This window comes from Cryptomeria japonica, chromosome 3 (assembly GCF_030272615.1).
Source record: "Cryptomeria japonica chromosome 3, Sugi_1.0, whole genome shotgun sequence".
NCBI lineage: Eukaryota > Viridiplantae > Streptophyta > Pinopsida > Cupressales > Cupressaceae > Cryptomeria > Cryptomeria japonica.
The window spans coordinates 601198496-601212717 of record NC_081407.1 but is presented as its reverse complement, the minus strand read 5'-3'; positions in this window follow the sequence as shown (position 1 = coordinate 601212717).

Sequence of the window (14222 nt, the reverse complement as noted above, 5' to 3'; positions counted from 1 at the left end):
AGTTATATCAATAATCTTCAACAACCTTCTCAATATCCTTATTGAATATCAACAATCTTTCTTACTGTAATGCCAACACCCACAATAGTGGGTTACACTTTTTTTCCAACTTTGACATTTTAATATTCATTTTTTCAGAAAAAAAAAACTTCAGATTCAGACACCTATTACTTCTAAACCATAAGGAATTTGTAGATGACGTGAACCAGAAATTTGTGTCATTTTGTATGTAGATTCTAAAAATATTTTTTTCATAATTTTTGGAATCAATTTGCTTCCATTTTTCTGTCACCCTCAAAAACCAGTTTTTTTTCAAAAAACAACATTTTTAAAGAGTGATACTCACTCTGTATAGCATAACTTTTTTTTTTCTATAATAGATATGAATGTGATTCTTTCAAATTTGGTTTTTTAACATCTGTACCTAGTGTTTGAAATTTGTTTTGTAACATTATTTTCAATATTTTATATTTTATTAAGATTTGAAGTCGAGTTAACTGTAATTTTGACATATGTCCATTTGATATTACATAGCTTGCTATATATGTAATGAAAATCAATTTTTTTTTTTGTTGGAAAGAGGACCTCAATACCTAGTGTGTAAATATTTTTCAAAATTTTTTGGGTGATGTTTACTATTTTTCCATAAGCATTAAACAAAGAAGTTCATGTTCGGTGAAAACCCTACATTCATAAGAAATAAAATAAAAATATATTAATGAAATTAAATATATTAAAAAATAATACTATTTGGAAAGCTTATAATAAGGGATAAATACTTTTTTTTTTAAACTTCTAAATGAATTCATTTGACCCCACAAAAGCTAATGTAAAATTGGTTTTTTATTAGCATTTGATAGATGCAAAGGAGACTCCATTGCAAGTATGATTTAGAAGTAGAGAGGTTATATCCAAGAAATTTTGATCTAAGAGCCTTTGATCTAACTCTATTCAATTAATTACTTCAAATGGGACCTCTTAAAGCTTAAATCATTATATTTTCTAAAAAATGTATGATTTTAGCAAAAATAAGGATGTATGAAAAAATTGGAACCAACATTGTAAGTTCACCCTGATCTTTTGGTAATACGTTGTTCATGACCTTAATTTACTTATGTAAAGTTGGATCATGTTTTTGTGCTTTGGAAATGTGCTTGTGGAAGTTCAAGGATGTGATCATTTTGAGTGTAGCCAACCTTGAATGTTTTTCTTTTTCATTTTCTTCTCTAGTGATTGTAACATGTGATATGACCATTGGAAGATTCTTGAAAGAAAACATGTAGAAGAACATGGAGAAGTATTCTTGGGGAAAGTGTTCTTGAAGACGACTTGGTGTATATACCTACCGGTATATATGTGTGTGTGTGTTATTATTTTCTCAATATAAGTAGAGTGAGAGTGTTCATGTTTTGTGTGGTTGAGTGTGTTATGTGTGCATGAAGAAGAAAGGTTGAATTAGTGTGACAGTCGATTGGAGTAAATGAATTGTAATAGAGTTACAGAGATTCTTTACCGGATCTGCTGCAATCCATTTAGATATATGCTCTTATTAGAAATTGATCCCTTGCATATGTAGATGCAATTTTCTTAGTTCATTTTGTCTCTATCTCTTGTCAATAAGCCTTCTGGCAGTAAGTCGTTGTAATCTGGGTAGTGAACCTTGTAATCTTATATAACTAGTTATATTATCTTGAGAATTAACCCTCTCTGTGGTTTTTCCCATTTGGGTTTTCCATGTATAAAAATCTGGTGTCTCTCTTATGGTTGTGTATCTCTTGCGATTCCAAATATTTTTCATGCATTGCTTTTGTGTTGAGGTTAATTGATAATAAGTTTTAGAAGCTTGATTTTAATTTTAAAGGGGAATACTGATTCACCCCCCCTCTTAGCATTCTGAACTATTCAACAATTAGTATTAGAGCCTGGTCTCTTGTTGCTAGATTAACCACTTCATGGAGATCTTGGTTGTTTGAACATATCAAACTTATGGATATGGCAGGAGAATACTATTTAGATGAATATTTGAAGGAAACCCTTGAAGATCTGGAAAGCTTGGAATCTGAGAATGAAGAATTGAAAAAAATATCAAGGAAGCAAATGAATGTGTCAAGAAACTGAGAGAACATATTTAAAATTTCAAGGAAAGGCATCAAGAAGTTAACAAAGAATTGAAACAAGAAAATGAGACTATTGTGAGTCTGAATCTACAAAATGAAGAGAGAAATAAAGTGGAAGAAATTATAAAGGATACAATCAATCAAAAGACGAAATAATGTGGGAAGTTGGAACAAGAAGTAATGAAGCTGAAGTCAGAGGCAAAAGTCATTTAAAGCAGTGCATTACTGGATAAATTGTTAACCATGTAGAGATATTGTAAAGACAAAGAAGGATTAGGTTTTCAATTTGGGGAATGCCCAAATTAGAATGACAAAGGAAAAGGCAAAGAAGAGAGGTGGAAGCTAAAAAGAAATCTGAAGGTACAAATAAGGTCTAAAATCAAGAACCTATTGCAAGTAGACTGTCGATCCAACAACCAAATGCTCAAAGGTACCCATCATTAAATGGTTATTATTTTCATTGCAAAAGTTTTGGACATAAGGCTATAGAATGTAAGTGCAAATTAAATCAGAATACCCAATGCTTTAACTATAATAATTTTGGACACAAGGTTAATAACCACAACAACCAAGTCTTGAATAAAGGCTATAGACCATTTATGAATGAAGTGAATGGATCACTTATGAACATGATGAATAAACCCTTTCATGGTTATTATTATATATGCTATGGTTTTGGTCATAAAGATAATCTGTGTAGATCTAGAACAACTTCAATGAATTCAACACATAGGAATATCAAATGTTACAATTGCAACAAGTTTGGATATTTTATTTTAAGACACAGGAGTGTGATTTCTTCAACAAAATCAACTTAACCTAAGAATAAAATTGCTATGGAATGGAGAAAGAAGGAGATGACTTTGTTTATTGTACCTGATTTTGGTATAGATTCTTCATCCTTTGGAAATTAATCTAGTAGCTCTATCTTAGGGGGAGCCTCAAAGAAAATCTATTTTTCTCCCCTTATGAAAGAGTTACATGCCAAGGCCCCCACATGTTGGTGTTGATATTATGTTTAGTATGCTCCAATAAATTGTATATGCAGAGTAAGGTGATGGCATCATTGTGATAAGATAGTTTTAGCGGCAAAACCCTAGGCATATCAAACAAGTTAAACATAAAAAAATTTCATCATTTTGACAGTCTTGAAGATATTGGAGAGGAAGAGCAGTTGAAGCACATAAGAAGAATCAACGCAGGGTTAACACAATAGAGGTATATATTTCATTCCTTCCTATGAAATCCAAGATGATAGAAATGAGTGAATCTAACCGTAGAGATATTCAAAAGTTGGCAAAGGTACAATTAGATAAACTTGATCATAAGAAAATCAAAAATCTTGAAAGTTCTTTCACAAATTAATAATCTTATAGAGTAAGAGAATTAGTGCACAAAGGTTTGGATACTTGGGGTGAGTTTCCATGGTTCACTAATGAGGATTCATCAAGTTCATTTGGAGACATATTAAGGATGGTTGCATGATGTTGGACAAACCCTATCCGATTACAAAGGAAGTTATCTCAACTAATTATGGTCTTTGTGGTGTTGGAATTGTTTCGATAAAGAAATCAATTAAAAACAAAGAATTCGAAACCCTAACTGGCATTACAGAGGATAAAGCGGCATTTCTAATTGATACAACCATCAACCCAGTGGTGAGTTATGTTGCTTATGGTGTTTCTTACAAGATTTATTTTTGAAATAAAGAAGGGTCTACTTCTGCTATAGTTGTGTATGTTGTACATCAGATGGTAAAAGAAGGCAAATATTTTAATTTGTACAAAATATTATTGATGCAAGTAACAAAAAATATCACTATGACAAAAGATGATGGATATCCTTTCTGTTTTGGTTCCTTAATCATGTGCTTCATGTTTTATTTCTTAAGATCTTTACCTTTGAAGGAGAATGTTGTATGGAAGTAAAATGTTCCTAATAGAAAGTAGATTTATAGGTATATGAGTTGTTTAGCAGACAAAGATAAGGCATGTAAAGAAAATTTTGTAAATCTTCAAAAGATGTGGTGTTCTTGTCCAATTCCTATTGTTGTCAGCACTCCTAAGGAGAGTTCCTCCTCTAGCAAGTGAAGATTGAAGAGATCGGTTGTAGTTTTCTCTCTGAAACTAAAGAAGATGAAGAAAAGTGAAGAGAAGAAAGAGATAATTAACATTGATGATCTGGAACCTCCTAAAGAAGCTAAGGAGAAGATAGCTAAAATTGAAGAATAAGAAGATAGTATAGATGAAGATGACTCTTGCAGGACAACGAATATTTTAAGTTTTCTTGAGAAAGAAGATGGCATGAAGAAAATTGAGGATGTGTGGCTTTCGTGTCCATCCTATGATCAGGATAAAATTTGTAGTGCCCCGCCCCGATCAAGCTCTGTTTAACCTAGTTTGCCCATGATTGACCTTATTAATAGTCTGCATGGATGGTTGGAACACTATGTAAAGATGCTTTGGTTAAATATGATGGACTATGTTATATGGATAAATTAGTTAATATTGACCCCTTGTGGATAATTAGACGTAAGTTTCCTATGTGTCATATATTTGTTAGAGGTTTGGGGTCTTATCCCAAATCCATCATAAGAATAAATTTCATCTCTACTAAGGATTTATCTATCAAGATAGAACCTTGATACATTATAGTAATGAGAATTTTGGCATATGATCTCCATAAGACTAGATGATAAGATGTATCCCATATTATGATTGATTTCAGTATATGGGTTGATGATGTAGTGATTCATTTATGCATTCCTTATGTATTATTTCCTTATATGATTTCTATGATGATGCAATTGAGAAATTGGTTATTTATGGAGTTGCTAGGGAAGAGTAATTGAGTTCTAATTATGTTGAGCTTTGATTTGGATTAAATTGTGAGATGTTGTGAATTGAATACTATGTGCCTAATTTGTAAATCCTTTCATATATTTATATATGCATGTGGTTTTGGACTAATAATGTTTGAAATGAGATGTGCAGGAAATTAATCCATGTGACCATGGAAATTATACGAAGAAACTAAGACCAAACTTATGTGCGATAGTAAAGCCAAGGGTTGTCTATTTGGAGAGACAATATATCATATGTGATGTTTTTAATTTCTTTATAGTGATGCTTGAGTGTAAGTTCATATTTATAATTGTTAATGTTATTATTCTCAAAAAGGACATGCCAAGTGTATTTTGTGATGTGTATTTTATGGTGTCACTTGACACTTGTGATGTGTGTGAGATGGAAAATAACATGTCCTTAGAAGGGAAAGTGTGTAACCCAATGAATTTTCAAATATCTTGTTGTGGTCCCAAAAGATAACTTTGTTAGAGAGCCATAAGTTTGGTCAAATCAAGTTTGACCCATAGAAAATCTTTAGTTGGGTTTTTGGGGGGTCAAACTAACTCCTAAGGTTGAGTTTAGGTCACTTTGAAGACCCATAGGATATACCTATGGGTAAGGGTCATTTTTATCCATGTGACCACTCACATGTGATTGTGGAGTCACTTCAAAAGTGAGTTTTCCAAGATGGATGAAAATCAACTTTTGGAAGATTGACTCTTGGGTAGACAACCTTCATTTTGGTGTTTAGGTGCACTTCCCCATCTTGCAACCACATTTTCTAGTTTCCATTTCTGCAAGAGGTTAAGAAGACCAACCTATGGGAACTCACATCATTTCCAAGGAATTTGGAAGGTGTGAGGATAGCCTACATAGGGGAGATTTTCAAACTTGGGACTTTGATCACCCACTCTCCAATCTCGGAGACAAGTTTTTGGTATTGAATTAGGAATTTTTATAAGTAGAATTATGGCTAAGTAAGAAGATTGTAAGGGAATTGGGCAGCTCTTCTTCAACATACATTCCATAGTAGGACTAAAGGTTGGTGTTAATCCTTCCCATGTATATTAGTTATATTCATGTTATGTGATGGTAAAATCTGAATTTGTTGTGAAATGAATATGTTTCTATGCTGCTTGAAACTATGTTTTTGGAATTGTTTTTAGTTCTTTTCCTTTGGATTTTATTTCTTGTTGTTTGTACATGGGAGTCAATACTAAACTCGCTCTTGGGAGGAAAGAGTAGTCTTGGGGTGGAGGATTCTTAGGATAGTCTAAGGGTATAGAGTCTATCTTCTAAGAAGAGAGGAATAAACAAGGATTACGGGATCCTTGCTACTATTTTTTATTTTTTTTTGTATAAAATTGGGGGTCATAAGAGGAGTTTTGGCTTAAAGCCTTTGGGGGTCATAATGATTGTTTTTGGTCATGTGAGAGACCAAGTGGATAATTATTTTTTTATCCTTGTGAAAGCATTTGGTTATCAATGGTTAATGCAATTATCCCCTTAGATATTTGGTCCACCTTCACTCCATTGTTTTGAGTCACTTGGTAACTATGTGCAAGCTTTGGGTTGGGAGTTATTGTTGAAATGTTTTCCTTGTAAAATCTATATTTTGTATTTATGTATTTAGTATGTGTGTATCCTATTTGGTTCTTGGTTCTCCTAGCTCGGGGGTGGCCTATTGTAGGCCTAGGTTGGGAGGTGACCCTCCATGGTCACATCCACAACTTATTTGCACATTGCTTATGAAATTAGGAGAAGAAAAAAAAGAATGTTAACCTTGTGGTAGACTCGAAGAAGTGTGTCCTACATGTTTATTGTTGATTATGCATCTTATGCATATCTTGAAGAATTCTGAAAAGATAAGTTGTAACAAGGATATTATTCTTGCTTTTATTGTGTAAAAACAAAAGAAACTTGAAAGTTTGTACTTCTATTATTGCTGTTTTAAAATCTAAAGAAGGAAAGACTCATTTATTTCTGTGTGAGCATTGTATTTCAAGAAGAGAAATAAAGATGTATTTACTTTCTATTTTTTTATTCATTAGATTGAAGTAAAAGAAGCATTCAAATAATATTCCTTCTTGCAATTTTAAAGAGTATTATGGTTGCTAGTTGTATATGTTATTCCAAGTTTGTAAAAGGTTAAATAAACATGATATTGGAAAATTAGTTTCAGTTTTTTATAAAAAATGGGGCACTACTTATATTATAATACATTCATTGTTATTTCATTTTGCTTGCTGCTTTCTGGTTAAGAAAGAAATCTCAGAAAATGATCTTCATATTTTAACTTGGGTTTATTCATTTGTTTACAGAAAGATATATTGCTAGCTAAATAAAAAAAATCAATGATGTTATAATACACTAATCTAGAAAAAATAAGAAAGTCGTTGTGTCTACACAATGAGTGTATAATATCATGAAAATATAAACACCTATATATATATATATGTGTGTGTGTTTTCATTGTACATATTAGGAAATGAAAGTGTTGTTAATAAACTAAAGTATTGTTACGAAACTAGTTTTGGAAAAATTATAGTGAGTTCATTTATGAGAATATAATTATATTGACTATATATATAATATATATTACATGATAATAAAAAAAAATAATGTTGCTGTAAATTATGGACTGATAAATTGTTATACACAATGTACCACTGAGAGGGGGGTGAATCAATGGTTTTAAATCTTTTCCTTTTAACTAACCTATGTGTGTGTACTAGTTCATAGTTATAACAAAAAACAAACTTACTGGTTAGATGGGAGACTATCACAAATGCATTCACACATTTGACATCACATAACACCAGTATATACGAGGAAAATCCAAGATGGGAAAAACCTTCATGAGAAATGTTGTTGGAGTCTACTACTCCAATCCAACCTCACAAGGAAAATGATTACAAAGTTTAGGGCACCAACCCAAGGAGCACCAACCCCTGCACTGAGCTACAAATCAGTGATCTACAATGCATATCATCAATTACAAAAGAAATAACTTGTTATAAGTGAATCTTGCAACCACTGCATACACTTCACCATTTCAGTATAACCCCTTTTCTTCTTTAGCGGATCTTTCCTCTTCCTATCACTCTACCTCTCTATAGCTCTCTGCCAGTTCTCTATTTTATGTTCTCTATGAAACTCTTTTGTTGTTGTCTTACCAATTTTGCTCTATCGGTTACCCCTACTTTGTTTCTGCTCTGCCGATTTGCTTCTATCGCGCCCACTTGTATCTTACACTGTCGGTTCACTTCCTTTTCTTCTTCATCATTCAATTAGCCTTCATGCTGAAATACTTCCTTACTAGTAGCCTTGAACTTAACGGTTAATACCCTCTTACTAGTGTAATACCCTAAAATTGCTCATCTAAACCATGGGCCCCTAATCTTGACAACGTCACCAAGGTCCTAACCAAAGGCAATTAAATAAATCTTGAGCACACAATTAATTCTTTAATCATCAGATGTCACATGGTAAAATTAATCACTCAATATTAATTAAATATTTATTTAATTATTTGATCATTCCAAATAAATCATTTTTAAAACAATTATCTTATTTATTTTATTAAATATCCTAGCATATTTAATTAAATAAATCAATTTGCCATAAATCTTCAAAAAAGGAAACAGATCAAGAAAGAGGAATTGGAAATTATGAGCACAAATCTTCAAAAAAGGAAATAAATCAAAAAAGGAAATAATTAACCAAGAAAGAATTAAAAATTCAGAAAAGAAATCAATTGGAGATAATCTTGAAAAACAAATTAAAAATTGATAAATAATCTCAGAGAAAGCAATTCAAACAATTAAATATTAAAATTGAATGAAATAGAGAATAAATCAATTTTTTTTATTTTATCTTAATTTTAGTTCAATTTCCTTTAAAACTGAGAAAAGCATCCAATCACATCAATTCACCTGGATTGTGCTTCCTCTTGGAAAATCTTGACCGCTCATCATCATTTGATCTCAGCCTTTGGTTTCTTTCTAAATTTTCTATAAATTTAGGCTCTCATCTCTCATTCAAAAAAAATCCTGGAGAATATATTGTTATCATGTTGTTTTCCCTCTAGGTTCATTGATATTTGTGCATTTAGATATTCACATATTAGTTATTTCATATTGTTTAGATCACTTAGCTCATTTATTGCTTAAATTATGCATATCTAGATTAATCTTGCATCCATTTAGCATAATATCATGCTCATATAGATTAAATCCTTCATCTTGGTGTTTTCTAGTCATTGAATTGCTTATACAAATCTGAGAGCAATCTTATACTCACATCTTTTAGAAGGAAATGGCTCAATTTGTTATGGTTTCCATATTCATGCTTATATTTGTCTAACCATACATCTAATGACTTAATTGAAGTGTTGTGTATTCCAGATACAGATACAGGTCCACTATTCACACACACATTTTTGGCGCCCACTGTGGGGCAGAAAACTACTTTTTCAGAATCAAAATCATTCTTTTTATCCTGCAGGTTTCGTCCGTACAATCTCTGCGAAATATCATACGAGCAGTTTTTCTGCATCGTATGACATTATATTGAAGTCTGTAGTTTATCGTACAACATAATATTATATCCTATCATTTGTCATACGAATCGTACGACATACTATTTCTGGTTATTTGATTTTATCCTCTGTCATCCTATGCTAATTTCTGACTCATATGATAAAAGTTTTTTGTCATTCCATTTTATAAGAATTGTCGTACAATTCTGTTTTCCGTTAGATTAAAAGAAAGTTTCACTTTTTGGGGTTTTTCTTGAATTAAATTTTGATTACGCTAAAGCTAACCCTGAATTGTCTTTTGTCTGCCTAGTATTTTCACAACCTAACCAGCTTCTTGCAGGATGCTTGTCAAAGAATTTATCAATCAAACATATGCCTGTCAAAGAATAAAAACAACATGACTACTGATGCGTTGTTTTTGCAGGTTGCCTAAAGAGAAATAAATCAAACATCGTGTATTCTTTAATTTTTTTTAGGCACCTAACTTGCTATCTGGTTAATGAACAAATCTCTTTTGTGTTTTTAGAAAATTTTGAGAGGTAGAAGAGTATGCTCGTGTCTTTTTAAGACAATCAGAAATCTAGACCCTTGAGGCTTTTTCTTTGTTTGAGATTTGTACATCTTTAGCAGGCCTACCCTCTTGAGGGGTTGAAAAACTCTTAAAGTCATTATGGACGGTGTGAGGGGAACGACCTAAGTGGGAACGACTAAATGCCAAGTACTCCAACCCACTATAAAATAAATGCGATTTGATGAAAATTAAGTCAACAGCAGTGCTCGAGAATAGCTCTCCTCAGCACCTTTGGGTATATTGTACCTTGGTTTTCAAGGCAGGGAGACCTCTTAATTGAGTTTATACCTCGACGTGTCGAACGGAACCCTTACTAGATCCAATTAAAATTAGAAGCTACTCAATTCCCCTCCAAAAGGTTGATAATCTTTGTGCAAGAGTGATAGTAACTCTCCCAAGACACTTGCCATATCGTGCCCCCATTAGTGTTTGGAGTCAGCTAATACAGCATTGAGAATCCATTGCATGAGACTCAACGACCATATTCTGATTAGCTATTAGGTGTATACCTAAGTTAGCAAGCAAAGGTTTTCTTCTCTAAGCCAACTTCCATAGGGTTTGCATGTTGTGATTGGAGTTACTATTTATACTATGTGTTTTCTGTGTTTTCATCCCTGAAACTAAAACTGAAATACTAAAATTGGAGAAAACAAATCAAACAAATCAACAACTTAGTGATAAAACTCTATCCGTGTCGAAGCTAGTCTATCTTGGTTAGAAATCAGTCTACCCTAGAATTGGTCATACTCAGTTGTCATACTCAGCAATCAAAAAAACATAGAATTCTTGTCTCTGTCCTATTAACATTCATATGAGCCTGATCATTTGTCATCCTGCACCATATCCTGTGCTATACGAGTATTCTAAATTGTCGTCTGAGCTAAATCCTCTATCATATGAGACCCAATAGTCTGTCATTTAAGATAAATTATGTGTCATATGAGACAGAACTGCACTGAATCTTTTGTCATTCGGGACCTACCCATTTGTCGTACGGTACTAGGAAGCAACTCGTATGAAACATAACTGTTGCCATCTTGAACCTGTTACACTGTCATATGGTCTCAAAAATTCTGTCATACGGGTCTCTGATTTTGCCAGTCCAGAACAGTCAAACCCGTCTAAAACAGTCTACAACAAGCCTAAAACTGGTTATCATCCTCCAGAGCATAAACAACCTTGATAGTGTACCTCTGTCATTGAGTTGCACGATTTTGTTGATCATCTCTCAGCTAGTTCAAACAAACATCTTATCAAACCTAAGTTAACGTAGATAACATCTTACACAGGATAGATCATTCTTGAAACTAGACCAGATCTTAGTTACTTCTCTCAATCACTTCGTTAAATGAACTACTAGCTACAATTTGATTTTGACTTCTGCAAAACATTTGGCTCTCGGTCCTATCGGTTACAAAATGCCTGTTCAAACCAGAAATTATCATAGCAAAAGAGACAAAGAAAAAGAAATGCCCTTTTTGTCAAAAGACAATCCATTCTTTGTGGAAAACCCCTTTTATAATAAACCGTCCTCATCACAAATACCAGTTTATGATCTACCAATCTTTGGTCAGCCCCTATCTCCCACCATGTCTAGGGAAAGACAAGAAAGAGAAGCTAATAAATGAGACACTCATGATGACTTTAACAATCATGCCACTAATAGTGATTCCTCATCGACTGAATCTAAGCTTCCTGAACCTCCCGAAGCCGAGGTACATAGATGTCAAAATGATAAAGAGTTTCAAAAAATGATGAAGGTCATCATGGCTAGGGAAAAGGAAGACTATTTCCTAGAATTAGCAAAGCAAGGCACCAAACTCCCTACTGGTTATAATGTGGAGGCCTTTGTCGCTAAAGAGGAAGAGACACCATGGGGAAAAATAAGAAAACAAATGCAAACATTACAAACTGCGGTCACAAAACTACAAAACAAAGATAAAACACCAAAATAATATTCTCTGGACACAATATGTCCATTCCCATTTTACAAAAACCTTTGCATGCCTCCATTTCCTTCATGAGTTGAGATCCCAAAATTTGACAAATATGATGGTACCTCAGATCCTCAAGATCATGTCAAAGAGTTTTGTGCCACCTGTATGGAGTTCATGCACGATCAAATGTACCTCATGCACCTTTTTCCCAAGAAGTTTAGGGGGTCAAGAAATGGAATGGTTCTCAAGTCTACCCAAAGGAATAAAAAAGTTTGAAGAACTAATCCAACTATTTTTACAAAAATACTCCTACAACATTCACCACCCGGTCACCATTATAGAGCTTTGCAATACCAAACAAAAGATAGGAGAATCCTTTCTCACTTTTCTCCAACGATGGAGAAATATGTTCTCTAGATATTCACAGACTATCCCAGATCTTGAGAAAATGGATATCTTTGTCAACAACCTAATCCTTGAATTAAAGTATAGTGTCCAGATGCAAGTACATCCTTCATTCAACAAAATGGTAGATAACGTCCTCAGAATGAAGATGTGCTTATAAAAAAGGGAGATATATCGCTTTGGAAAGAAACATCGCAAGGTTCTAGTTCTAAAGAAAAGAACAAGTACTGGAAATATGGCAAAGATAACAATAGAAACATTGTTTGATGGAGTGGTGGATACTTTCCAAGAAAAAACAAAATCCACAATATTTAACTTGGCCAGTGGCACGCAAGCACTCAAGGCAGCTGAAACTGCGACGGAAAATCCTCCAAAGAAAACAAGAGAATGGTTTAAAGAAAAGCCTTGGCTCTCAAAACCTAAGCAGGATTTTACCCCTCTAGATGAATCATATGAATCCGCTTTTAAAACCTTATTGGAAAATAATCTGATAACATTGCCAAACAATTCTAGACCATATGATCTAGAAATTAGACCCAAATGGTGGAGAGAAAACAAATATTGTGACTACCATTGGAACAAGGGACATAACATAAACAACTGCATGAAACTCCGACATAAAATCCAAGATCTCATTGACACAGGCAAGATCTTTGTTGGAAATCACATGACTAATGCTGATCATAAGGCCTTTAAAGATCCCTTACCGACTTATGAACAAGGAGATTCCTCAAAATCCAAGGGAGGATCTAGAGTCAATTATACCTACACTAATAATGATAATATGATCAACATGATTGAATATGCTCAACCTGAATATTGCAATGTGATCATAGTCTAGGATCACTAAAGTCAAGCATAGGCTACTAATGCCATGACTCACACTCAAAGGAAGATTACTCTCCCAGGAGCTAGTTCCTCAACTTTCGATCAAACAACATCAAATCTACCAAATAGATAAACAAACACAATCATGGCCAAATCAAAATAGCTAGCTTCATCATCTTCTCCTGGTTATAGTATTGTCGAACAATTGAAGAGAACCAATGCTCAAATCTCCATTTTGGAACTACTTAAGATCTCTTCAGTTCATAAAGAGGTCCTGGACAAGGCTTTACTTACCACTAGTGTCCCTAAAGATTTAGACGTAGATCGGTTTCAATCTATGGTGGGTCACTTGACCTCACCCCATTACCTCACTTTCTCTAAAGAAGATGATAACTCACTGAGTCACCCACATAACCAACCATTACACATTGAAGCCATGATCCAGAAACACCGAGTTAAACGTGTTTTGATAGATGGAGGTGTTGGGTTAAATATCTATACATACAATCTACTGACATAACTGGGATTTTCTACAAATGTTATTGATCCAACAAAAAAAATAACAATCAAGGCTTGTGATGAAGAAGAAAGAACCTCTAAGGGTCTGGTGCGATTACCGATCAGGGTAGGACCTATAGAAAGAGATGTCATTTTTCAAGTCCTGGATCTTCATCTTTCATACAACAGCTTACTGGGCAGGCCATGGATTCATGAAATGAAAGTAGTACCATCTACATATCATCAATGCCTAAAGTTTCCTTATAATGGAGTTGAAGTCAGTATTCCTACCAATAAAAGATATACCTGCAATGCATTAATGTAGAGTGCTAATGCTTTTTCTCCTCTTAATAGAGCAGCCTCCATAGCTAAAAGTTTGGAATATTTGCTAAAAGATTTACAAAAGAAATTGAAAATCACAAACACTGGCATAGATGGCTACAAAATAGAGCCTATTGTTGGTCTTATGTGAACCAGTAT